The sequence below is a fragment of the Schistocerca piceifrons genome, chromosome 5 (genome assembly GCF_021461385.2).
Source record: "Schistocerca piceifrons isolate TAMUIC-IGC-003096 chromosome 5, iqSchPice1.1, whole genome shotgun sequence".
NCBI lineage: Eukaryota > Metazoa > Arthropoda > Insecta > Orthoptera > Acrididae > Schistocerca > Schistocerca piceifrons.
Window position 1 is genome coordinate 522,390,936 of NC_060142.1, and position 25,089 is coordinate 522,416,024.

Below are 25,089 nucleotides of genomic sequence, written 5' to 3' on the forward strand. Positions count from 1 at the left end.
TAGCAAAGTGGATTTGAAGAGGTACACCATCTTTTTGTAATATCTTGTTGAAGTCTTCTTGCAACTGAAGCAGAAGCCACAAAGAAAGAACGTCGAGGTAGCAAATGTCTCTAATGCTATGAAAAAAGGGGCCGTAAATTTGGTCCATCGATATGTTGTAATATCTTGTTGAAGTCTTCTTGCAACTGAAGCAGAAGCCACAAGGAAAGAACGTCTGTAATGGTATAAAAAAAAGGGGCCGTAAATTTTGTCCAACGGTATTCTACAGTACACTTTCGTGAATCTCGTTGACGTTCGATGGCGAAATGAATATTTTCTGCCCTCCTATAGCCAGCATTGTGTGGATTAATTTTGCATTAATGTAAGACTAAAAATTAACTTCTTTTACATGAAGTTGTTATTGTCCATATCAGTGCCGAAGTCAAATCGTACAGCATGACCCCTCCGCAAACGTTTTCTCTGGTCATCAGGGATCATTACGGAGGAGGATTCTTCACTGAAGAAAATTCTACTCCAGTCAACGAGATTTCAAGACTATGAGGTGTCTAGTGACGCCCCGGGCACTGATGGGATTCGTCCCGACAACCAGGAGTGATGGTCGGGTGTACCTTTTCCTTACATAGCAGGACCCCTTTGGTTTTCACATTCGGCACTCTTACAGCACAGCGGTACGTTGACGATGTTCTACACCCCGTTATGATTCACTTCAAGGCAAGCCAACCTAGGCTTACGTTTCATCAAGATAATACCCACTCATCGAAATAAGTGTCCAAGGAATAGAAAAGCAACTGGAATCACTCAACAAAAGAAAGTCCACTGGACCTGACGGGATACCAATTCGATTCTACACAGAGTACGCGAAAGAACTTGCCCCCCTTCTAACAGCCGTGTACCGCAAGTCTCTAGAGGAACGGAGGGTTCCAAATGATTGGAAAAGAGCACAGATAGTCCCAGTCTTCAAGAAGGGTCGTCGAGCAGATGCGCAAAACTATAGACCTATATCTCTTACGTCGATCTCTTGTAGAATTTTAGAACATGTTTTTTGCTCGCGTATCATGTCATTTCTGGAAACCCAGAATCTACTATGTAGGAATCAACATGGATTCCGGAAACAGCGATCGTGTGAGACCCAACTCGCCTTATTTGTTCATGAGACCCAGAAAATATTAGATACAGGCTCCCAGGTAGATGCTATTTTTCTTGACTTCCGGAAGGCGTTCGATACAGTTCCGCACTGTAGCCTGATAAACAAAGTAAGAGCCTACGGAATATCAGACCAACTATGTGGCTGGATTGAAGAGTTTTTAGCAAACAGAACGCAGCATGTTGTTATAAATGGAGAGACGTCTACAGAAGTTAAAGTAACCTCTGGCGTGCCACAGGGGAGTGTTATGGGACCATTGCTTTTCACAATATATATAAATGACTTAGTAGATAGTGTCGGAAGTTCCATGCGGCTTTTCGCGGATGATGCTGTAGTATACAGAGAAGTTGCAGCATTAGAAAATTGTAGCGAAATGCAGGAAGATCTGCAGCGGATAGGCACTTGGTGCAGGGAGTGGCAACTGACCCTTAACATAGACAAATGTAATGTATTGCGAATACATAGAAAGAAGGATCCTTTATTGTATGATTATATGATAGCGGAACAAACACTGGTAGCAGTTACTTCTGTAAAATATCTGGGAGTATGCGTGGGGAACGATTTGAAGTGGAATGATCATATAAAATTAATTGTTGGTAAGGCGGGTACCAGGTTGAGATTCATTGGGAGAGTGCTTAGAAAATGTAGTCCATCAACAAAGGAGGTGTCTTACAAAACACTCGTTCGACCTATACTTGAGTATTGCTCATCAGTGTGGGATCCGTACCAGATCGGTCTGACGAAGGAGATAGAGAAGATCCAAAGAAGAGCGGCGCGTTTCGTCACAGGGTTATTTGGTAACCGTGATAGCGTTACGGAGATGTTTAATAAACTCAAGTGGCAGACTCTGCAAGAGAGGCGCTCTGCATCGCAGTGTAGCTTGCTCGCCAGGTTTCGAGAGGGTGCGTTTCTGGATGAGGTATCGAATATATTGCTTCCCCCTACTTATACCTCCCGAGGAGATCACAAATGTAAAATTAGAGAGATTAGAGCGCGCACGGAGGCTTTCAGACAGTCGTTCTTCCCGCGAACCATACGCAACTGGAACAGGAAAGGGAGGTAATGACAGTGGCACGTAAAGTGCCCTCCGCCACACACCGTTGGGTGGCTTGCGGAGTATCAATGTAGATGTAGATGTCACACACAGTGACAATTTCTACTGCTTGTCGTCGATCTTGCCAAACACTATCTCAGCTAGTAGAGTCGCTGGATCTCTTCCCAGCCGAGAACGTTTGGATCATTATTGGCAACGCCCTCCAACTAGCTCGGGAGTCTGACGATCTGACCCACTAGTTGGGGAGAATCTGTAGCTATATCCCTCGGGAGGACGTTCTACAACTCTACCAATCAATGTCAACCAGAACAACTGCTTGCCTAAAAGCCAGATGTGGATCAACACATTATGAATTTGTGAATCTCTTTCTCTTGCATAAACCATCCAATTTTTCCTGAAACTGTACTGTGCTGTTTGTCTGTACATGAACATCATCTCTACGGATTTCAGTCCCATTCGGATAATTTTTTCCTGGTACGTGATTCTTTTCTCCTATATCGTATACAGTTATACTTTTCTCCTGTCAATCGTGACGTAGTCGAATTAATTGCGTTCCAGCAACCCATTTACCAGCGTATGCGTCATATCCTTACGATATATATTCCAGTCTCAATTTAGGATTTCGTTACTATTAACCCCCAGTTTCAACCAACTTACTGTTCCTAACATTACTTGGGTATTATTATCTTAAACGAGCGATTTTAATTTGGGGATCTTAACGTAACTGCTCCTGCAATTTACTAATATATACTTTTCGTTTCCCTCCTGTTGACGTAAGACACAATATTCTTCCCAACAGGTGAAATGAATCTCACGGCCACACTTTCGGTTTCATTGGAAGACAGCACTTCTAACATTCTGCTTGCGGGAGTGGGTGTAATATATCTCTCAGAGTGAAGGGAACGAGTAGTGATATACGTATTGCACAGACAAGACTGAATCCACAAGAGTGGAGGGTACATGAGGTACTTTTGGTATCAATGGAGCACTACTCTTGGTAACCCTCCAAACACACTCATTCGCAGCATCTTCCAGTCGCTGGACAGTAGTGAAGGCAGTTTCCAGCTGCTTCCGAAAGTCAACTAACTCATACCGTTTGTGACTGTGAGACTACATTGTGGCTGTTGTAAGTTCCCAGTGTAAAGATTAATGCTGACTGCATGGATGACCGAAAAACACCTTATAATCCACAGTCTATAGACAAATGCTATTTATTACATTCACAAAAAGTATTACTGTAATACCTGAGAGACGGATGCATTATTTGTGCCTTATTCGCCCGCAATCCACAACGCGTTTGTAAATTTACACTTAAAAAGGAACTCTACTTCGTATCATTTGTTTTCAGTAAATTTTACCGGGAAATAATGATGTAATTTTTATCTGTTACTGATTCGCATTCACTTTGTTTGATTTTGTTTCACGGGCACGAAACCGTGTCATATTTATGTGCCTAAAATTTCGTTTGATAATGCTTCAGTCGTCATCAAGCTGAAATTCTTTAAATTTTGAAACTTCTGTCTGAACGTTTGTAGCCTCTTATGATGACTCCCGTAGTAGAAGACGAAGTGTTAGGCAAGTAAATCCTCGAGAAACAAAATTCAAAAACGGCAACAAAGCACGCAATTCATTCTATTTTTTGCTGACAACGGTTTTCACTTTCTGGAGATCAATAAATGGGTACAGCCAAACGATTTTTGTCCTTACATACTCCAATAACTGATCAGCCAATTTTATTTCATTGGTGTGTGCGGTGTGCGACAAATCAACTAGAACAGTATGACCACTGACCTAGTATGGATGTAAAACTGTCCAGGTGATAGTAGAGTCACCTGCATAGGAATAACTGCTATTCAGAAAAATGCAATGTGCTTGTAGTACGAGTCAGCGAACTGTCCGTGTGTAGAATCGGGAAAGCGCGTGATCTAATTATGACCGAGGGCCGATTGTGATGGCCCGGAGGCTCGACTCGAGCATTCCGAAAACTGCACAACTTGTTTGGTGTTCGAGAAGTGCTGTAGTGAGTGTTTTCAACACATAGTGAAACCAAGGTGAAACCACGTCCGGACGTCGTGGGGTTGGGTGGCCATCCGTCACTACATATGTCGAACGTCGTAGTCTGGGTAGACTTCTAAAACAGGAGAGGCGGCGAACTATGTCGGAACTCATATCAAACTTTAATGGTGGGCAGAGTAGAAGAGTGTCTGAACTCACAGTGTACCGAACGCTCCTAATGATGAGTCTTCGCCGGCCGGAGTGTCCGAGCGGCTCTAGGCGCTACAGTCTGGAACCGCGCGACCGCTGCGATTGAAGTTTCGAATCCTGCCTCGGGCGTGGATGTCTGTGCTATCCTTAGGTTAGTTAAGTTTAAGTTATTCTAAATTCTAGGGGACTGATGCCCTCAGAAGTTAAGTCCCATAGTGCTCAGAGCCATTTGACCCATTTTTTTGATAAGTCTTCGCAGCTGACGACCCATACATGTGCCAATGCTAAACCGCATCGGCAACTACGAGTGAAATGGGTACGTGGCCATCCGCACGTTGGAGCAGTGACAGAGCGCTGCACGGTCTGATGAATCCAGATACCTTCGTTATCATGCTGATGGGAGGGCTCGAATCCGTCGTTTTCCAGGGGAACCGCTCCTTGACACTTTTACTACGGGACGGAAACAAGCTGGCGGCAGCTCCATTATGCTCTGGTGAATGATCACGTGGGCATTTATGGGACCAGTGGAGGTTATGCAAGGCACCACAACGGCCAAGGATTATCGCAACACTACTTGCAGACTACGCATGTCACTGGTGGCAGTGGCATTTTTCAACAAGATAATGCGCCATGTCACAAGGCTAAGAGTATGACGGGCCGGTTCGAGGAACACAGTGATGAGTTTCAGTTTATGCGCTGACCTCCCAACTCGCCAGATCGGAACTCAACCGAACACATCGGCGACGTCATTGAACGTCGCCCTCCCCGGAATTTACGGGAGTTAGGTGACTTGTGTGTGCAAATGTGGTGCCAACTCCCTCCAGCGACTGACCAAGGCCTCGTTGCTTCCATGCCACGATGCATCGCCGTTCTCATCCGTGCCAAAGGTGGACATACCGGCTATTAGGTACGTGGTCATGATGTTCTGGATGATCAGTGTATATGTGTGTGAATGTTGGTGTTCTTGCAAAGCATAACTATGTGGGGATCTCTTCGCGGTGAGATGCAGCAAAATAACTGGAAACAAATACCTTGACCAACAATAATAAGTACTGTTTCACGCACAAGTGTTTACGCAGGATTTTGGAACAAGTTTTTTGTGAGATCTCAAGATCACGTACTGCTCAGTTGATTGACTTGCGTGGCCTTCACTGGAATGCTACTCGAATGTGACCAACGTTTTCCCACGGTACAGGAGGCCGATCAGGAGTTTTGTCTTTGCAAATGCAGCCGTCCTCTTCAAACTGTTTGTACAAGCATAAATGGAGACGCCGATGGGTGGCTTATTGTGAAAGGGTGTGTAAAGTGCTCGTTGAACAGCAGTTCTTCGGTTGTGGTGCAGTTGCCATTTTCTACACTACCGTTCTCGACAGCGGCAACCTACAACGAAAAAATAACGTCCATACGTAAAAAAAAAAAAACCGAGGTCAAGGTCTGAAGTACTTAAGTTCACCGTTTCGCGTCTATGAATTTTTGAAAGTGTGAATTTCCTTTGTGTTGACGCTTTACTTTGCGGCGTCACCAGTGTGCTCTCCCCTGCACACACTGCAGCTGTTCTCTCCCCGGGCATCTGACAACCCTTACGAGTCTTTCTCGAAAATTTGTTTGCTCAATAAACCATAGCTGTCACTTACTAACATAATACTAGTGCGTTTCTTTTTGTCGCCCATAATGAGAGACTGCAGTTACTAAAAAGTCCCACCATACCTTCATTAACATGAAAATCAACGCTATACGATCCTTGCGCATAACGAAGCGCATGCTTTTGGCAAAAGTTACCCGATAACCATTAAAAACATTTATCGTGAACTGTATCACAGTAACACACACTGATTAACCAGAGGTCTTACGAACAGACATGTAACATATTTTGATTTACTTTAGGTTTCGAGAACAGGTACAGGCGTTGTGGCACAAAACCATATCAGATTTTTCTTACTTATTCTCTTGTTTATCCTGTTTCGATTGTTTCACATATCTCACATCGAAGCAAATTCGTAACTATTTACATAAACACCTCTTTACGGAATATTTAAATAACTGTATAAAAGTGTACTGTCTGCCTTTCCAGATGAATTGTCAGCGTCGATAGTTCCATGCGGGGAATCCCGGACCGAATCCCGGTACTATCAAGGATTTTTTCCTGTTGGGAGGACTGGTACGGAATTGCGCTCAGCTTCGTGATGCCAGCAGAGGAGCTACCTGTATGATAAATAACGGCTCTACAGTCCGGAAAGTTTGCAAAACGACAGGAGGGCGATGTGTTGACCTCGCTGCCCTCCATACCGCAATCTCATGACGCCTAAGGCAGAGGATCACACGGCGACCAGTAGATGTCCCTTGGTCCTTCAAGTCCTGGACAAGGACCACGTTTTTACATGAACGAGTATGACATTTTCTATATTAATATATGTAGTTTTGCAAAATTTGCAGAAGAGCTTCTGTGAAGTTTGTAAGGTAGGAGACGAGGTATTGGTGGAACTGAAGCTGTGACAAGCGGTCATGAGTCGTGCTTGGGTAGCTCAGCCGCAATCACGGTACCTCAGCTTGTTCGGTCAGAAGGTTAGCTGCCCTCTGTGATAAAAAACTGACTGAATGGATCAACGATGAACTTGAACAGGCCTCACGGGACGTCAGCACCGTACAAATACAACGATCCCTAACGAACAAAATGAGATTAAAAAAAGGTCGGTAGAGCATTGCCCGCAAAAGGCAAAGGTCCCTAGTTCGAGTCTCGGGCCGGCACACAGTTTTAATCTGCCAGGAACTTCCATATCAGGGCACACTCCGCTGCAGACTAAAAATTTCATTCTGGGTTCCTCCTCTTAATCTATTGACGTAAACTAAGTAATGGGAAATGAGCGTCGTCGGAGAGATAACAGATCATTGCCTCTCTCACATTGACACACAAATTCAACTACTCTGTTCCTCCTGCTATCCTTTAAAACACCACTAAAAATTTCATACTCTTTATTTTTGAAAGGTATCCGTTATTCCTTCTTGTGTGAACATTAGTTTTCTTTCATTAAATTATCTTATCTCTTTGAAATTCTGTTTTCCTTCCTTAATTATGCAACGCGCATTCTAATCTTATTTTAAGAAATGTGCTCCACTAAGCTGTATTTTAAAATTGTACTTTATAAATCGCTACTAGTTTCGAGTTTAGCTTATTTTCAACTACGTCTGTAGCAGATTTGGATGCATCATCGTCGCTGGTTAAAACCTGCATGTCACGCAAACTTGTATTACCTTGTTTTTATTTACGGCATCTGAATAATAGTCGACAGAACAGACTGTACGTTCATGTGTTAAACCACATTTTATTATTACAAAACAGAAGTATTTATTCAAGGTTAATGTCGCTCAGACATTCTAAAGTCGCATAGACAGCATGAGGTTAAACTGTTCACTGGCGGAAGGTGAGAAGAAAGGTTTTAAAGAAAGGGAAACAGACTTTGAAAGTTTTAGGTTTCAAATAGGCACTGCCCCAGTTTGATACACATGCACAGAAATTAATAAAATTGTACTTATCTTCAGAATTCATATCATTCCTGAACGACATTTAAGTCATTATGATGTCCGGTTAAAACAACTACTCCTCTGGGTGCTTGTTTTGCTTCGGATGACCTACTGATACTTCACAACGCATAGAGCATTAACTTGCCAAAAATTCGCTGACCAATTTGCACAAACGCCAACCCAAAGATTTTATTTTGTTCACACTAAGCAACGAGGGACAGTTTTTTAGCAATACAATCATGACTCCTGGGAATCAAATCACTGTCTAGCCACACTAAAGCAAGTTTTCCGAGGTGTTCTTAAATCTAAAGACGAGAACACCTCGACAATTCGTTAGGCAAGGTCACGGGCGATTCTTTCGAATGCTTTGTCCACTACGATCACGTATTAAATCTTACTGATCTCGTCGTTGACGCAAGATTAAATTTTGTCTCTGAATAGTTCCTCGTTGCTCACAATATTGTGGTGTTGTCCGCTGCAAAATGAAGTCTCATGCAAAATTTGGCACCTCGGGTCGGTACTGCAAGTAAAGACATTCGCTGCCAAACGGAGCAATGAAGCCGAGACGCCGACATAGACACACCCCCAAGTGTTTCCTTATGCCACCGCAGCGGGCAAGTTATTTATGTAAGAGTGCAGTTCAGCTCAGCCCACACACTCTGTGTAATCAGAAATCAATTGTAATCGATAGCATCGTCGTATTTTAAAGATCTGGTTGCGTGAGACTGGAACAGTTGTTCTGAACTTAATTCCAGTTAAGATTATTGTACTCCGGTGTGAAACTATCATTCTTTAATGAAGTGCTGAATGTTATAAATATCGGCGACACCATCAGTTTCATGTCATCTGTGTGGGCACTGTTTGTTTCCAAAGTTATGTATTTACCATGTTTAAGTTTTCATAAATTACTAATAATTTGCTCGACTTCCTCCTGTACTAGATTTGCTACAATACGCCAAGAGAGTCAACTGGTTTCTCATAGCCAACTAAGCTACTGAAATTTGTCTACTTACCCACGTCCATTTCAATTCATAATTGTAAAATTTACTCACTTCACAAAGAGATGCGGGCCTGTAGGAATTTCCTCTCACCTCAATTTGAGAAACCGGAAGAATTTAGGCAATTATTTAATATGTAATGAAGTGCAAAAAATATATCTTGGTCATCCATCTGGTTTACTGAACTCAACTTTTAATGTCAGGTACATTGTGTTTCGGAGTCCTTGTTTAACTATAATTCGTTTTATAACTGGCCGGGTAAGTCATTTCAGAGGTCGGAGGACTATAAAGACGTATCGCCCTACTTAGGGTATTATCCAGTAAAATACTACGGGGCTCAAATCAAACGCCGAGATTATGTTGTCGATGTCTGCGATGGAATGCAGCTAGTGGTTCCACTTCCTCTTTAGGGGACAACTCGGAACACTCCTCTGCCGAGTTTCACCGTCGACTTCCCCCTTGCACTCGTTACTGAGGGTACAGCCGCTGTAACAGAATCGTAGCAAACTAACTCGCGCGATGAGATGTTAGTCCCGTTAATGTTGTTGTATCCTTGTTTGTGAAGCTGTGCACGATAACTGCGGACTGGTCTAAGTCTCAATAGTTAACGAGGCGTCAACATTTTTTTTTTTTTTAGGAAAACTACGTAGAATTATGTTTGCTGAGACAAACGCTTTCCCTATGGATCATACTACTGAAACGAAAGAGAGAAGAACAGTTTATATCAGATAGCATAACAACAACCAGTCAGGACAGCTTTTACAACCTTCGTTGCTTATGGAAGCTGATCTCGATATTGAGACTCGAGGAATGTACCAAGATGTTTACTTTCGAACGAAATCGGGTGCACCACTAGAAATACTCAGTTGCAGATATCGATTTATTCTCTGGTAACAAATCCTTGACCCTTTGCATGACTCCACCATGACGTCATTCCGGCAACTGTTACACACAGAATATCACCACAGTCAGTTACGACCAAAAGCTTCTGACGGTGACGACAGAGAAGGTCTTCAAAACTTGAGTTATCACTCAAGCATACAGTTGCAAGAAAACTTAGAATTCGAATTTAGTCTTTCTGAAATATCTTTCCTGCGCTCCGGTAACATCACCCGCCTAGTTATTCATGGACTCGGCAACCTGCGCAGCACACCTCGTAGAGAGGCGCTCTAACCGCCAGGAGCAGCTACCGGCGCCAGGCAGCCTCACGGATTCCAAGTGAGGCGTGCAGTCGCACGACTTCGGCGTGGAGTGGTCAGAGGCCCGTGCGTGCGCTCCAGAAAGCGGCCGAGGGATTTGTGCTGCGGCGAGCGGAGATGAGCCCCGGGCCGCGGCACAGATCAATAGGACGCCCACAGCTCATCTTTAAAACCACGCCCACCCACCAATCACCGCGCGCGGAATATTGTCACACGGGCCAATGGCGGCGCCATATCGACTGGGAGCCGGACGCGTGTGCGACGCGGTGGGCGTGGCGCGGCCAGTGCGAACTGGGCGGCGCAGCGGGCGCCACGCACCAGGCGGAAAGAGGGCAGTACGTCTGCGCCCGCGGCAGGCGCACGTTATACGTGCAGTCTCTGCAGCACTACACGTACTATTTCCATTCGCAAATGACGCCAACTACAGCTCTTCAGGGTTGTCCCGTAACTTAAGGGCAACAGTTTTTCTTCGTAGTTAAAAACTCCGTGATGGAAGATTACATATGTAACCAATTCCACATGGCCACAATGTTATGGGTGTCAAAAGCATACGTAAGAGAGTATTAGTAAGTATTGAATGTCTCCACTGTGCAACTCAGACTGTATCAAAGGAGATGAAATGATTTACCACCCATTTATATTCTTCGTGATATTTTGATATACACATTAGGCCGCGTCCTAAGGCATTTTTGTGTGCCTAACGCTTCGTGTCCTAATGCTTATGGCACAATCAGAGGCTATAAAGGCGCAGTTAGTATTTTCAAATAAAGTCAGCGAGTCGAATTTTTTATACGTAACCGCACAACGGTCGGGTCGTGGCGTAAAGTCTGAATTTGCATCTCTAAAGTCTTTGATGTCTTTACCATTAGGATTCTAAACATTACACAAAAAAAGCCTTCGACCACAGCGTAATGTCTGTACAACAAAAATCAGCAAGGATGTAAATACCAGCTGTGAAAATATGCGTTGTATGGGGTAATTTTTTTCTGCTCAGTCACAAAATATTTCGTATGTTGTGGACCGTTTCTTCACTGAAGATCACGTCCTCAGGCTGCATGCAAAATTAAACAATACCAACGTCTATCGTCATATGAGGATCCCATTTAATGTTGCTCATTGATTCCTGTCAAGTGTATAAGCTACTGCTCAGTTGTAAGAAATCTTTTATCCTTGAGTGTATTTGCAAGGAACAACATGAATGTGCCTGCGATGCGCTAGAGCCACGCGTACCTTCATCGAACTGTCGAGATCGGCCACCGTGAAATACACTGATGTTCTATAATTCTGTAGCAGCTATCAGCACATTTCTCATCAGCGATCGATCCGATGTAATGACTGTTACTATATTCATATGTATACCTCACTTATTGTGACGGATTGGTATTTGATGCGTCATGGTTTCGTCAGATGTGTGCGCTGGTGTGAATATGAGGGGGAGTGAGGAGGAAGTGTATGTAGCGGAAGGGGGGGGGGGAAGTAACAACGGGAGGGGAAAATGGAAACGAAGAGGAGGAAGGGGGGAGGGGCGAAACGATAGCAAAAGAGACCAGAAAAGGGTACAACTGTAGCGATTAGTTCTTACTGATCGTTGTTGGAGTCCTGAATATCCACATCCGTTTCAAAGCACAAGTTTGATAGAGAAAAGAGAGGTGATCGTCGTGTACCGTGCCATGATCAATTTACCACTAATTTGACATATGTAGAAATGAAATAATGAATCTTTTAGGTAACATTACAAAATGTATCTATTATTGTGTTTTGTTTACGTGAGTGATATAACTGTACAGTTGTGAGACTCAGTGTGTTACCAGATAGAGCAATGCTTTCGTGAGTAAGACAGCGGTGGATATTTTTCAATAAACAGGGAAACAAAAACATTATCCCCAAAGTTTATTTAGGGAGGGGTGTAAGGATACGTCTTTAACTTGGCACTGAGGTGGTGAATTTTGATGAGACAGCATTCAGTTTCAGGGTTGGGAACAGGAATGCGTTGATACTCCACGACAAACATTTACCAAATAATGCGATTTGTGTCATTTGTTTTGTGACGTGGTAATATCCCATAGATCAAGTTGAGACCTAGCTTTCACTACTACACAGCCCATGCCACCATACTAAAAGCAAAATATCGATGTAGAAGCGAACTTTGTGCCAGATGGAGAAATCTATTTTTCCTAACACTGTGTTATTGCGGTGCACTATTTGCGCGCCTTTAATTAACTTTCGGCCACACAGACTTCATCTGGCAAATTATATCTACCAAAACCGTCCTCAAATATGTACATTGCTGCAGTACCAAATAACCTATTGTGCAGCTGCACAAATTCTATAGTCTTAATACCGCAGTCCTTTCCTATGGATGTCTTGAATGAAGTATTCTTAGAGCGACGAAACACCTCTATCTTGTAGCGCACCTGGCCTTTAACATCGTCTCTTTAAGCGGACTGTGAATGTGTGGTAGCCATGGTAATGGTTGTGGAGATGGAGGAACATGCTATGGTGCGCTGGTTGAATGAGCATCGCGCCTCCACAATGAAATTTTTCTTCGGAGAAAAAAGAAAGGAAGAAAATGACTCCACTACACAGCAGGAAGGTGCTTTCCGGCAATGGTGTAGCGCCGTATGACAATGGCAAACGATTTTATATTGAATCACGAACTTTCGAGCCATAGATTCATCTTCAACGCGTGCTAGCTCATCGGCATCCACTGTCTCTTCTTCTTCTCAGAAACAATTCGACGGATGTTTCATTTGGACCTACACTTCTATCCCAGTGAGAGGCACCAGTTCCGCCCCCAGAACAAGACGCCCATGTTCAGATCTGTGGAGCTAATTACTGGTACTAAAGATAGTAGATGAGAGTAAGTCTACAGGTGATTCCACAATCCAAAGTTACAATATGGGGTGACGTGAGTTTCGTTGCAACGTTGTGGCTCTACTTTATTAAAGAGACGCATGAAACGGTGACACAGTGATATGCGGTCACGCTGGATGCCGTTTTGCTTCCGATCTGCGCGGGTGACGTCTTCAGCGATGGCAAATATGGTTTCGGGCAAGAAGATGACGATAAAGTTTACACAGCGAGAGAGTCACGGAAGACTCTATGACTTGTAACCAAGGACTATTCTGTGCCGCAAATGAATACAATTCCGTGTGTACGTACACTGCATTATCATCTTGTGACCTTTTTATCGGGATACTTAAAGTAAGAGATCATCATTATAATTTCTCGTGGTTTGCAAGACTTACGATAAGACATCCAAGTTGAGATAACATGTATTTCGGAAGGAAGATGGGAAAGAAGTAAGAAAAGAAAATAAAGAAGGAAGGACAGATGGAAAGAAATAAAGTTAAGGTTTATCATCTCATCGCCGTCGAGATCGTTGGAGAGAGAGTAGAAGCTCGAATTGGGGGTAGGATGGGTAAGAATTTGTCAGTTTTCTTTCAAGGAAACTTCTCGGCAATTTGTCTTAAGCATTTTAGGAAAATCACAGTAAACAAATTGGGATGACCGGGAAGGGAGGGTAACCTCTTTCGTGAATGTGAATCCAGTGTCTTACCATTTGTCCTTCCCCGCTTGGTTCATGTTATTCCCACAGACATAGAGGTACTGCGCAGTATTCTGTCTTGAGACGTGCAGAGATTTTCAAGCCCTTACGGATCTGAGCAGTGTTACTGTATACACTTGATGCCAGTTACCTGTTTCATTGATACATGGGCTGTAACCTACAGATTTTTCATTATGTAATCATGCAACAGTTCAATCCTGCCTCGGGCGTGGATGTGTGTGATGTCCTTAGGTTAGTTAGGTTTAAGTAGTTCTGAGTTCTAGGGGACTGATGACCTCAGAAGTTAAGTCCCACAGTGCTCAGAGCCATTTGAGCCATGCAACAGTTCTGAGTTCATAATCTGGCAAAAATAGAAGAAACACATGTGTTTATGGCACTCCTTGAGGACATCATGACTCTACCTCAGCACATAAGAGAACCGAGACCTATTTGTCGGTCTGAGTTTGCAATATATTTTTGCTTTGATACATATGGGAATTCTCAGTCCTTTAATTTCAGTGTCATAATTCTTTTTGTTTTTTGCCAGTTTATTTCATAAAATCTCGCCTCTCAGTTTAGAAGGTGGTTTCAACTTCAACAATACTCCCAAGGTTTTATGTAGTCCCTGGGTCAGGTACCTCTGTAGGTGTTCATTTGTCTCGTTGGAAACACGCGTAAATTAGATGGAGCTTATCTCTCATCTCTGTTGTTTACCCAAAAGTAGACTGATCTCTATTTCCATTCTCTGATTTCAGTTGAGAAAACGAGAGAAGAAAGGAAAGCTGGATTTAGCGTCTTCCAGGCTCTGGAGAAGGCGTAAGCTACCGCTTCACCATGTCCCATACACGTTCAATTATCCAGAGATCTGGCGGTCTTGCACCCAGGGCAGTTGTTGTACATCAAGGAGAGCACGTTGCGTCGCAGCGGCGTACGTGGACGTGTATTGGTCTGCTGAGAAAGCACGTCACCTTAGTGTCGAAGAAATGGCAGTAGTACTGGGATACCAGCCTATGCAATGTAGTTGGTACTCGTTACTTTACCCAGCAGAAAGACCAAATGTGACCGCCAGTTGTAGCTGATGACCTACCACACCATTAAGCCTGGGATGGGACCTGCGTGTCGAGGGCTAATACATTCCGGAATTGGCCGCTCACCAGGTCTGTGAAATATACGTCTACATCCTATCACTTGCTTACAGGCAGAACCTACTCTCGTCACTAAAGAAAAGATAGTGCATTGTACTCACCAGTACACTCTTTCATGACACCGGAGTATCCGTGCTTGGCGGTGTCGTTGTTTCCGTGGTAGCCCGGTCAGAGGCACACGTTATCTTAGGCCTTCTGGAACCAGACGGTCCCCAATGATCCTTGGTGACACATCAGATGAAACGTGTGCCGGATCTCTTTCCGGAGCGATGTTTGGTCAGTCACTGTTGCTCTTGTAATACGCCAGTCTCCATAGTGTAGACCTGGAGACTACGTGGAAGTCCCGAACCTGATCTCCGGGTGCGGGAATGTTCCAAAGACCACCCCTGGAAACAGCAACATATCACCAATACACTGTGCTCTACGTGTGGAGCATCCGATCTTTATGTACATTCAGCTTCCCTTAGGCCCATTATACGAGTATAACCCTGCTCAAATGACTGCCAACGGCCTTGCTGCAGTGATAATGCAGTTTCGCATGAGATCACCGAAGTTAGTCGCAAGTCACGCTTGGCTAGCACTTGGATGGGTGAATGTCTGGGTCTGCCACGCGTTGTTCGCAACCGGGGTGCTCTCAGCCCATCTGAGGCTAATTGAGCAACTAGTTGACTAGAAAATGGCGGCTCCAGTAACGAAAACTGATAACGACCGGGAGAGTGGTGTGCTGACAACATGCCCTCCCATATCCTGATGCGATGACGCCTATTGTCTGAGGATGATACGACGCTCGGTTGGTACTGTTGGACCTCCCGAGCCTTCTTCGGATGGAGTTCAAATGGCTAAATTTGTTGAACAGCAGTACGTACTCGTTGGTGGGTCATGATTGTGTCCTAAAACGAATGTTAAACACACACTGTTCACCTCTAAACCCAGCACAGTTACTGTCTGGAGAATCCAAACACAGGGTACACAGATAGACCTCCAGAGCGCAGTCTGATCTCTGATGATCATCACAAGTGGAGCATTAATGCTACAACCCCTCAGTATGCACATTTCATACCCCGGTGCCATTGAATACAGTCGTCGAGGGTTTTGGATTTTACTCCCGACAGAGTATTTAACGTTACCACTTCATTGAAGGACGTCAAGCAGCCACCTGGTATGTACCCAGCACACCACTTCAGCCACACCTATGGTCGTGAACTACAGGCCCCCTTGACCACTAGCAGCCGAGCCTTACTACCCACTGCAGAAGGCATCCGCCAGCTACCTCTGCAAGTACTTTCACAAGTATTGCTGTCTCGGACAGCTGCGTCAGGGATGAAGTCTCCAACAGCATCAGGCAGCATGAAGAACGCAGTGGGGTGAGTGGAGACATTGGTTGGCTCTGAGCACTATGGGACTTAACATCCATGGTCATCAGTCCCCTAGAACTTAGAACTAAACAATGCTCAGTATGGCCATAAATCCTTATGTAAATTAAAAACCACGATACCACAAATACCAGAGAACAATTCATTAGAGATGAGAGAGTCATTAACGCTTGCAGCCTCAAATTTATTACAATAAGAGACGTTTCTAAACTGTTAGCGCTCTCAGTACTATCTGAGACAACTAATGCTTGTAACTCCGCCACATAAATCATTTTGTAATCTTTACTGAAAACTAAATATTTTTCGAATAAGATATAGCTAAACGCCACAAATTCTATGATAATTCGAAGTAGTCTTGCTCTCTAAAAGATATTGCAACCATCTACGGGGGGCGTTAAGCAAATAATTCAACAAATTATTTTTTTTCCGAAAGCAGGTTTTTTTTTTCAGGATTCTAATAAACACCATTATTCCTCACCCTTTTGGTACAAAACCCTATTTTTCAACATAATCTCCATTCAATGCGATGGCCTGGCACAACATTACTGCGACGGCCTGTATGCTCGCATGGGATCACTCTACTTGTCGACGTCGGAACACAAGTCTTGCTGCATCCTTCATTGGACCAAACAGACTGGAGTCGTAAAGTGCGAGATCCGAGATGTAGGGCGCACACCTTTGAGTACCCTAACTGGTGGACGAGTGTGTCAGAATTACTAACTGAGATTTTCAGCTGAGCGGCGAGGTGTTTGATTGTGATCTGACAATCATCTCGAATGAGAGTGTCCGCACGTTCCAACGTTTCGGGAGTCACAGTTGTGTGCAGCCGGCAGCATGCGGAAGATCGCATTGTTGCAATGATGACAGACGTCTCGCCCAACGACACACCGTGTTTTTGTTCACTGCTACGTCTTCGTACACATTCTGCAAGCGCATATTAAAATCAACGATGCTCTAGTTTCCCGACAAAAGAAACTCCGTGACAGATCTCTGCTTGGAACGCTCCTCCGTTACAGATGCCGTTTTGAAGGGTACCTATAGAGCCGCCACCTATCAGAACTTTGTTGAAACTATAGGGGCTGAAGCGGAAATATTCCACAATGTCCCACAGCAAATTCCGCATTTTTACAACCGAAATTGGCAGAGAAAACAATGTGTTTCATTACTTATTGAACGCTCCTAGTATTAACTGCCGTCCGCTTGGCGAGTGGTTTTGTTTAAAATGGTTCACGATCTAACCCGTTAGAAATCCGGCTATTAGCAGCGTGAAGCCCCTCTATGGTAACATGATCGTCAACTACGTATCACTAGTAATGTCACTGTATTCATAATGACACGTGTACTTATGCGCAGTTCGAAAGTCACCGTTCACCCTAGTGATTAAAATGTAGATTACTCATGAGCAAGTGGTTAGCACACTGGACTCGCATTCGGGAGGACGACGGTTCAATCCCGTCTCCGGCTATCCTGATTTAGGTTTTCCGTGATTTCCCTAAATCGCTTCAGGCAAATGCCGGGATGGTTCCTTTGAAAGGGCACGGCCGATTTCCTTCCCGATCCTTCCCTAACCCGAGCTTGCGCTCCGTCTCTAATGACCTCGTTGTCGACGGGACGTTAAACACTAATATCCTCCTCCTCCTCCTCATGAGCAACTGATTGTGGATATGTCTAAATTTTATATGACATGGCAAGCTGATTTGTTCTGGATATCAATACAAACCCGGAATTCATAGGCAACAAACTAAGCAAAGCTTTGGTGACTGGTCAAGACTTTAACACCACTGAATGTCATTGCTTAACGGGTATAAAAGGAAAGTGAGATACTTGATGTTTAAATAGTGTGTCAGCAAATCTGAAGTTGAAATTACATGAAGAAAACTTTTGTTCTAGACCGGGACTTCTAGTTTTACAATCACGAATGGACTTCAATTATAGGATCCTTTGACAAGTGAAAAGTTCTGCGCATGTTTAAACTAGAAATAACGTGACGAAGAGTTCGGTGCTGACTTGGAGTCGAACCCCGCACATATCGTCACTGACTAGACATGAAGAACATGTTAATTATCGAATTCATTTGCACCAGCGTTGGGAGTGGTATCTCTCAACTTGAAATGCGGTAACGAAAATTCTATGTCACACTGGGCTTTAAAACTGTCACATATCGTTATTGTTGACAACGAATGAAGAGACATTAAAAATCAAAATAATATTCCATCATGAGTTAGGTGTGCTCATGTTGTGCTTGAAAATACGCTTCAAAATTATAGTATGTTACCTGGATTTCAACCCATACACGCGCGTTATGTGGAGACTTCGAGGTGTTAGGAATCTTGAGCAATTAACGGCTATAAACAAACTGGTGGAACTCTTATCATCACGAAAGGGTCAAAGAAAAAAGCGAAAGGTGTTGCGTCTGTCGTTACCTAACCTATCGTCTACTCGGTAGCAAAGGGACATCATATTTAATTACGTGAATCTGGAAGCACGATGCAGTCTCACGTGCTTCACTTGCCGTACCCAGAGGCCGATAGCATCCGTTTCTGCCAACTAAAAAGCGTTTCCTGAAATTGGGTGCGAACCAACACCCTATGTATACGAACATGTATCAAGCCATCAGACCACCGAGCTTCATATGTTACAGCATTATAATTTTGTCAAAACATGGGTGCACAACGTTGGATGAAAATTCTGACTCCCCAGAGTTGATAACAGGCCTTTCAGTACACTCATTTCCTTATTGGAGCGAATAGCCATCAACTAGCTGTTTTGGGTACTCAATGCGTACACTCGATTTGATTATGTAACAAATGTATTATAAGCACAAATTGCCAACACTGTAGGGTAATGAAGTTTTCACTGATTGTGTTCCCTTCCACTTGAGCTATTCTGCTGCACTATCTGTTCATGGTAAACGTTGCACAGTGCAAGCTCCATAACATTTTGAACCACACATCGTCCGTATGTTAACAGTATCAATCTGCTGGCAGCTCAGAGGTAATTTATTTAATTTTCTAACCTATCAGTAACAGCAAAACATCGGAAAAACGTTTCTGTGAAAGAGTTCATGGATATCTGTCGCGATGAGAACAATTACTACTCCACATGCCTATGGTTGTTAGACGCAAGCCGGCGGGATGCATCGCACCTTGACCCTGAGATCCACAGAGGACCTTTGTACAATTAAAAGTGAGGAGACAGTCCAAGTGTTACTGATTCATTAAGCCAAACTCCAAAGTCTGTTTAATGGCGATCGTTGTCACATTATAAATCAAACATAATTTCTTCCGTCGAAAGAACTGATCAACAGTGCGTGAACAGTATCAACACCTTTGTATTTCAGCACAGCCTCATCACGTTCTAGCTAATACAGAAATACTCCCTATCCTTCCATTTTTCTGTGGACAATGTAATTTCTTAATAGCAGACAGTTACCTCATTATGGGAGCGATAAACAGAAGTAACAGAATAAAACACCATCATACACTTCTCTCAGCACCATAGTGGATTTCTCTTACATTTTGTCACCACACACATAACTGCAAGCTGGCTGCTGTGGCCGAACGGTTCTAGCGCTTCAGTCCGTAACCGCGCTGCTGCTACGGGCGCAGGTTGGAATTCTACCTCGGCCATGGATGTGTGTGATGTCCTTAGGTTAGTTAGGTTTAAGAAGTTCTAAGTCTAGGGGACTGATGACCTCAGATGTTAAGTCCCATAGCGCTCAGAGACATTTTTGAACATAAATGCAATTTGAAGTCTTGTCTTTCCTCACTCGAAGTAAGCTTGGTAATTTTCAATGGATCTCAAATTTCTGTCTTATAAAGTTGAAACACTGTCGAAAATAATTACCATATGCTGCTTTCCTCTAGCCGCTAGACCATTTTCTCTACACTTTATGAGGTATAACCACCAAGTCCTTTGATTCCGCGAGTTCAAAACGACCGCATAATTTGTTTATGATCTATGCATTTTCAATAATTGGTGCTGAAGGTGCAATTTTATCGCTATCTTGTATCACCCATGGGCCTTTGCCCCTAAAAGCATTACTCAGCAAAGCTCTAGTAACTCCTTCGTCATGAATATTGAAATAGTTCTCTTAACGCCCACGGCAAACCCTCACATCGACTCGAGGACAGGCGATAAAAGTAGCCTGTGGCTGCATAAAAATGGATGCATCCATCTTGCGTACCCTCACCCCCTAGATCGTTTAACTCACTGAGACTTTCGCAGCTCGTTTCAGCTGTGAATAATAAACTGATTGGGAAGAATTCCTCCCCCACCAACTCGTTCCTTTACTTTTGTAGATGAAATCTTCCCAAAGCGGTCAACTGTGAATACTCACACAATAATTTGAGTCATAGTTGCCAAGGGATTGTTTCCAGTGTCATACGTTAAGTGAGTAATTATTAGTAGATAACTCTGGATTTTCACCTAAAACCAAGAAGCTCTCAATAGTTCCGTATTTTCATACCTCTCTACAAATGCATCAGAATTGCACAGTCATGAAAGATTTTCTCCCGTTTTCAGTTAAATCAATGCAGCCAACATATGAAGTAATTGAAAACCCTTCTAGGTAATTCAAGAGGGCGTATTTGGCAGTTTTATCGCGTATTCACATTGTATGGGTGGGTAATTTTCTCCGTAGTGAATTGCTTCGTCGTCACACTGATACATCACCAGAAATTACTGTGGATTTTTATACCTACAACATCGGCTCCCAGTTATCAGCTTTTTTGATTGGGTGTTCTCCTAATACTCTGAAAATTAAGTGAACAGCAAAGGTAACAGAGAACAACGCGTGTGTCTAGCATCCATTGCTTCTACACAAACTACAGTATGAACTCATAGATTTCCTTAGGATTGCGTTACTGAATTTCATTGTGATCCTTTCCACTTACATTAGAAAATGTGTAAAAACAACTGACTGTTCATATACTAATTTTCCAGCGATATTCGGCCCTATTGCAACAGCTGTAATCGGATCAGCAAATGAACGCGATATCACAGAGTTAGTGAAGCGCCGATGCCGGAACGTTCACCGCTGCCGTAGCAGCTAAGACAGAAATAATAGGAGATCGCTCACGAGGTGAAAGATGAGAGAAATTATTGTAAAATGATCTTTCCGTGGGAAAATTAAATTATCTAATTGTCACTTACTACATTAGAGCTGTTTTGAGTATTTCATCAAAATTACAAGAAAATATCCAATGGATCTAGAAGGATACTTCAGTTCCAGTCCGGAAACTAAATCAACGGTCACAGAGCTGCCAAACAAATTTTATGATTTTTCCAAGTCTCAGCTTTTCCAGCAGCAGGAATATATTTTTCTATAGTTTTCAAAGTCTGTCTTTAGTGCTGCTTACGAAATCTTGCTGGACCTCTTCTGGAATACCGAACGCCAGCTTGAGGGCAAGCTTCGTTCAACACACCTACAGAATACATCAATGATTTTTACATCGATTGTATCTGATAACTGTTATTATCTGAATTTGTATAATACCATAGGAAGAGTGTAATTGTAAGTAAAATATACTGTGATTTATGTAATTGTGTTATTATATGTTCGTGATAGCTTAAAGAAGACACAATTGCGTCAAGACAACTCTCAGAGACGAAAGCACCTATTAAAAAATTTTTTAATGTGCCATTCCTGTAGTAAGGATAGTTCTGCTATATTTTTGGGATTGCGAAACAACGATTTTTTTTTATAAGAAACGCATCATGTTAGGTAGAACCATTTCCACGCAAGTGTGTCACAGACAGAAAGGAATTCAAAAAATTGCGTTATCCATCGGAAAATTTCATAGAGCATGAGTTAACAGTAAGAAATAAACACCAGTGTCAGTTTCTATGGACATATTGGTATTCAAGAACTGTTGGGAGACATATCCGCTGCCATATTACTGCAGCAGATGAAAGTTTCCCATTTTAGAAGAAGCAGATGTGTATAATCTACCAAGTAGCACAGTTTTTCGATTTTTGAGACAATACGGTCATAAATGCAAGGTGCCCTATCTTGGAAAAGGAAGATGGACCTGTTTTCCATCAAATGACTCAATTTATTTGTTATGTGAGACTTTGCTAGAGGTTTGCAAACATTAATTTTTACATGTGTGTAACGAGATCCTAACGTCATCCCACCCGCAGTCGTTGATTCACAACGGCGCTACCCCACGTAAAGTAGACATTGTAACGTCATGCATATGTAGGCGAACTAATCGGCTGTCTAGATGTGCTACAGGGTAAGATGAGTTTCATGTCCGGCTGAACGCTAGAGGGCCCGGAGCTCCTGGTGGGCCGCAGTGGCCGCTCGAGGCCAACCGGGGATGAGACAAAGGAGTACGTGGCCACAAACTGGAAAATCCAATACGGGAGATCTTGGACAATACGTCGGTCACTTAAGAGGGCAAGATATTCTCCCACCAATGGTGAGCTTTGAGACAAACTGAAAGACGCCTTCTTACAGCTGTATCAGAGACTATAATGATTCACAATCAAGCGTTAATGCAGATCCAACTACATCGGCAATGCCAACAAATTAGGCACAACAATATTACAATATCTTTAAAACGATAGAAATTAATATTTCAAAATGAATAAATGTTGACGTAGAGAACCTTTGAATTAACAACTTTTAATCCCTTCGTGCGATTTCAATGAACGATATCTCAGATGATAGCATTTCACTATAGCTATCATACCCAAAAACTATGTAGCTGTATATATTTTATTTCTGGATTTATTACGTCTTTTATATCTTTTTTATTACTCAAATGTTTGTCAGAAAATCGTATTCTGCACAATTACACTGTAAATGAGCACAACATCAGTACCTCATATTGTCATACTTCTGTAGTTATTTAAAGAACAGTTTGTTATTTTTCCAGTAACTTTATTTAAATGTTGATTGCAAGTGATATTAAAAAATCTATGTTAATTTACAAGCGGTCAGTCGCAAGTGTTACAGACATCACGATTGAAAAGAGAACCAAAAGAAACTTCTATCAAGAAGGAATAAATAATTGTTAAAATAATATTTAGCGACAATTTGTTGTTATTTATCGTGAGCGCACCTGTTGAAAAATACTGGCTTATTTATTTTTGGACAAACCTTTATTTGTCATTATTGTAAATTATCTCAGTGTGACATAGCGTTTAGAACATTTATGTATTTAATATTGTTGTAAAGTATTAGTTTAGTCCGGGGAGTGGTCATGTTGAGTCCACTCATGTCTTTACATCTTAAGAATGACATATTTTGGGTGGAGATGGCCTTCAGCCAACGGCGAAGTAGACGATAGCAGAACACTATGGGACTCTAGTGGAGACTGGGACTTACTGAGCGAAGTGCTCAAGGGACTGATTGTGGTCACTTTATGTCGAATGTTGGAAGTAGGAGGAGGAGGAGATTAGTGTTTAACGTCCCGTCGACAACGAGGTCATTAGAGACGGAGCGCAAGCTCGGATGAGGGAAGGCTCAAATGGTTCAAATGGCTCTGAGCACTATGGGACTTAACATCTATGGTCATCAGTCCCCTAGAACTTAGAACTACTTAAACCTAACTAACCTAAGGACATCACACAACACCCAGTCATCACGAGGCAGAGAAAATCCCTAACCCCGCCGGGATGAGGGAAGGATGGGGAAGGAAATCGGCCGTGCCCTTTCAAAGGAACCATCCCGGCATTTGCCTGAAGCGATTTAGGGAAATCACGGAAAACCTAAATCAGGATGGCCGGAGACGGGATTGAACCGTCGTCCTCCCGAATGCGAGTCCAGTGTGCTAACCACTGCGCCACCTCGCTCGGTTGTTGTTGGAAGCAGGCATCCTGCCCATGGTAACATGTATGAGTCAGTCATACAGATGTTTGATTCTGGGCAGTGACTTTATACTTCGAGAGGAATTAATCTGCTCCAGAATATGATGTGACTCAGAAGAGACGAAGTATAAGTTACTACTGTAGTGAACTATGAAATTTTTTTGTGACATCAGATACCATGAACATATCAGGTCGCCCCACTTTGGGGGCCAAAAATGTGGTGAACTTTGAATTCTTCTGTTTGCTGTCGGACGTGAAATGACGAGCAGATGACTGATGAGATTGCTCTCCACAATTAATTGAAATCGATGATTAAATGAAATCAAACACAAAGGGTACAAAATTAAGGTGTTCGCGTATGAATGTAAAAGATTGCTTATACCATCAAAACATGAAACAAATGCATTTATTTTCGTGCTGTTTACACAAACCAAAAACGATATTTCAAATCTCTGGGCCGATGTTACTGGGCATCGATGCGACTCAGTTATTAAGCGGAAGCAGGACAGGTCGAATCGTCTCACGACTCAGTCTTCGCTCGTCGTGTTCTGCTGTCGTGTTGTATCCTAGAAGGTACATGTTGTTTCGTACACCACCACAGAGATACTTACTCTGTTGTTCTGACGTGGAAGTTGGGTATTCAATTTATGATGTTATGTGTGTCAAATATGGTGCTACTTAACATGCTAAGTTAGCGAACTAATGTGCCACATTAAGTGGAGATGTGTAACGTTATGCATACGTAGGTAAGTTAATCGGCCATCCAGAACTGCGATGAGGTAAGGTGAATTTGCTGTGTGGCTGAAGGCTAGCGGGCCCAGGTCTCAAGCCGCGTCACGGCAGTTCTGGCTTCTGGATGGCTGACAGTTATGAGTGAGTCCAGGTACAGAGGCTAGGAGCGTCGACAGAAATGGGGAAAATCTCGAAGTTGGGAATTTGGATGGCTGCTACTCGCATACCTTTGTGCAGGAGATGCTCCAAGAAATGGCACAAAGTTAGACAATCTTAAAGATGGCTAAGTTACTACTCTATGAACTTCATCAATAAATCACAGTTACATATCAATGCAAATCTGATTACATTTGCG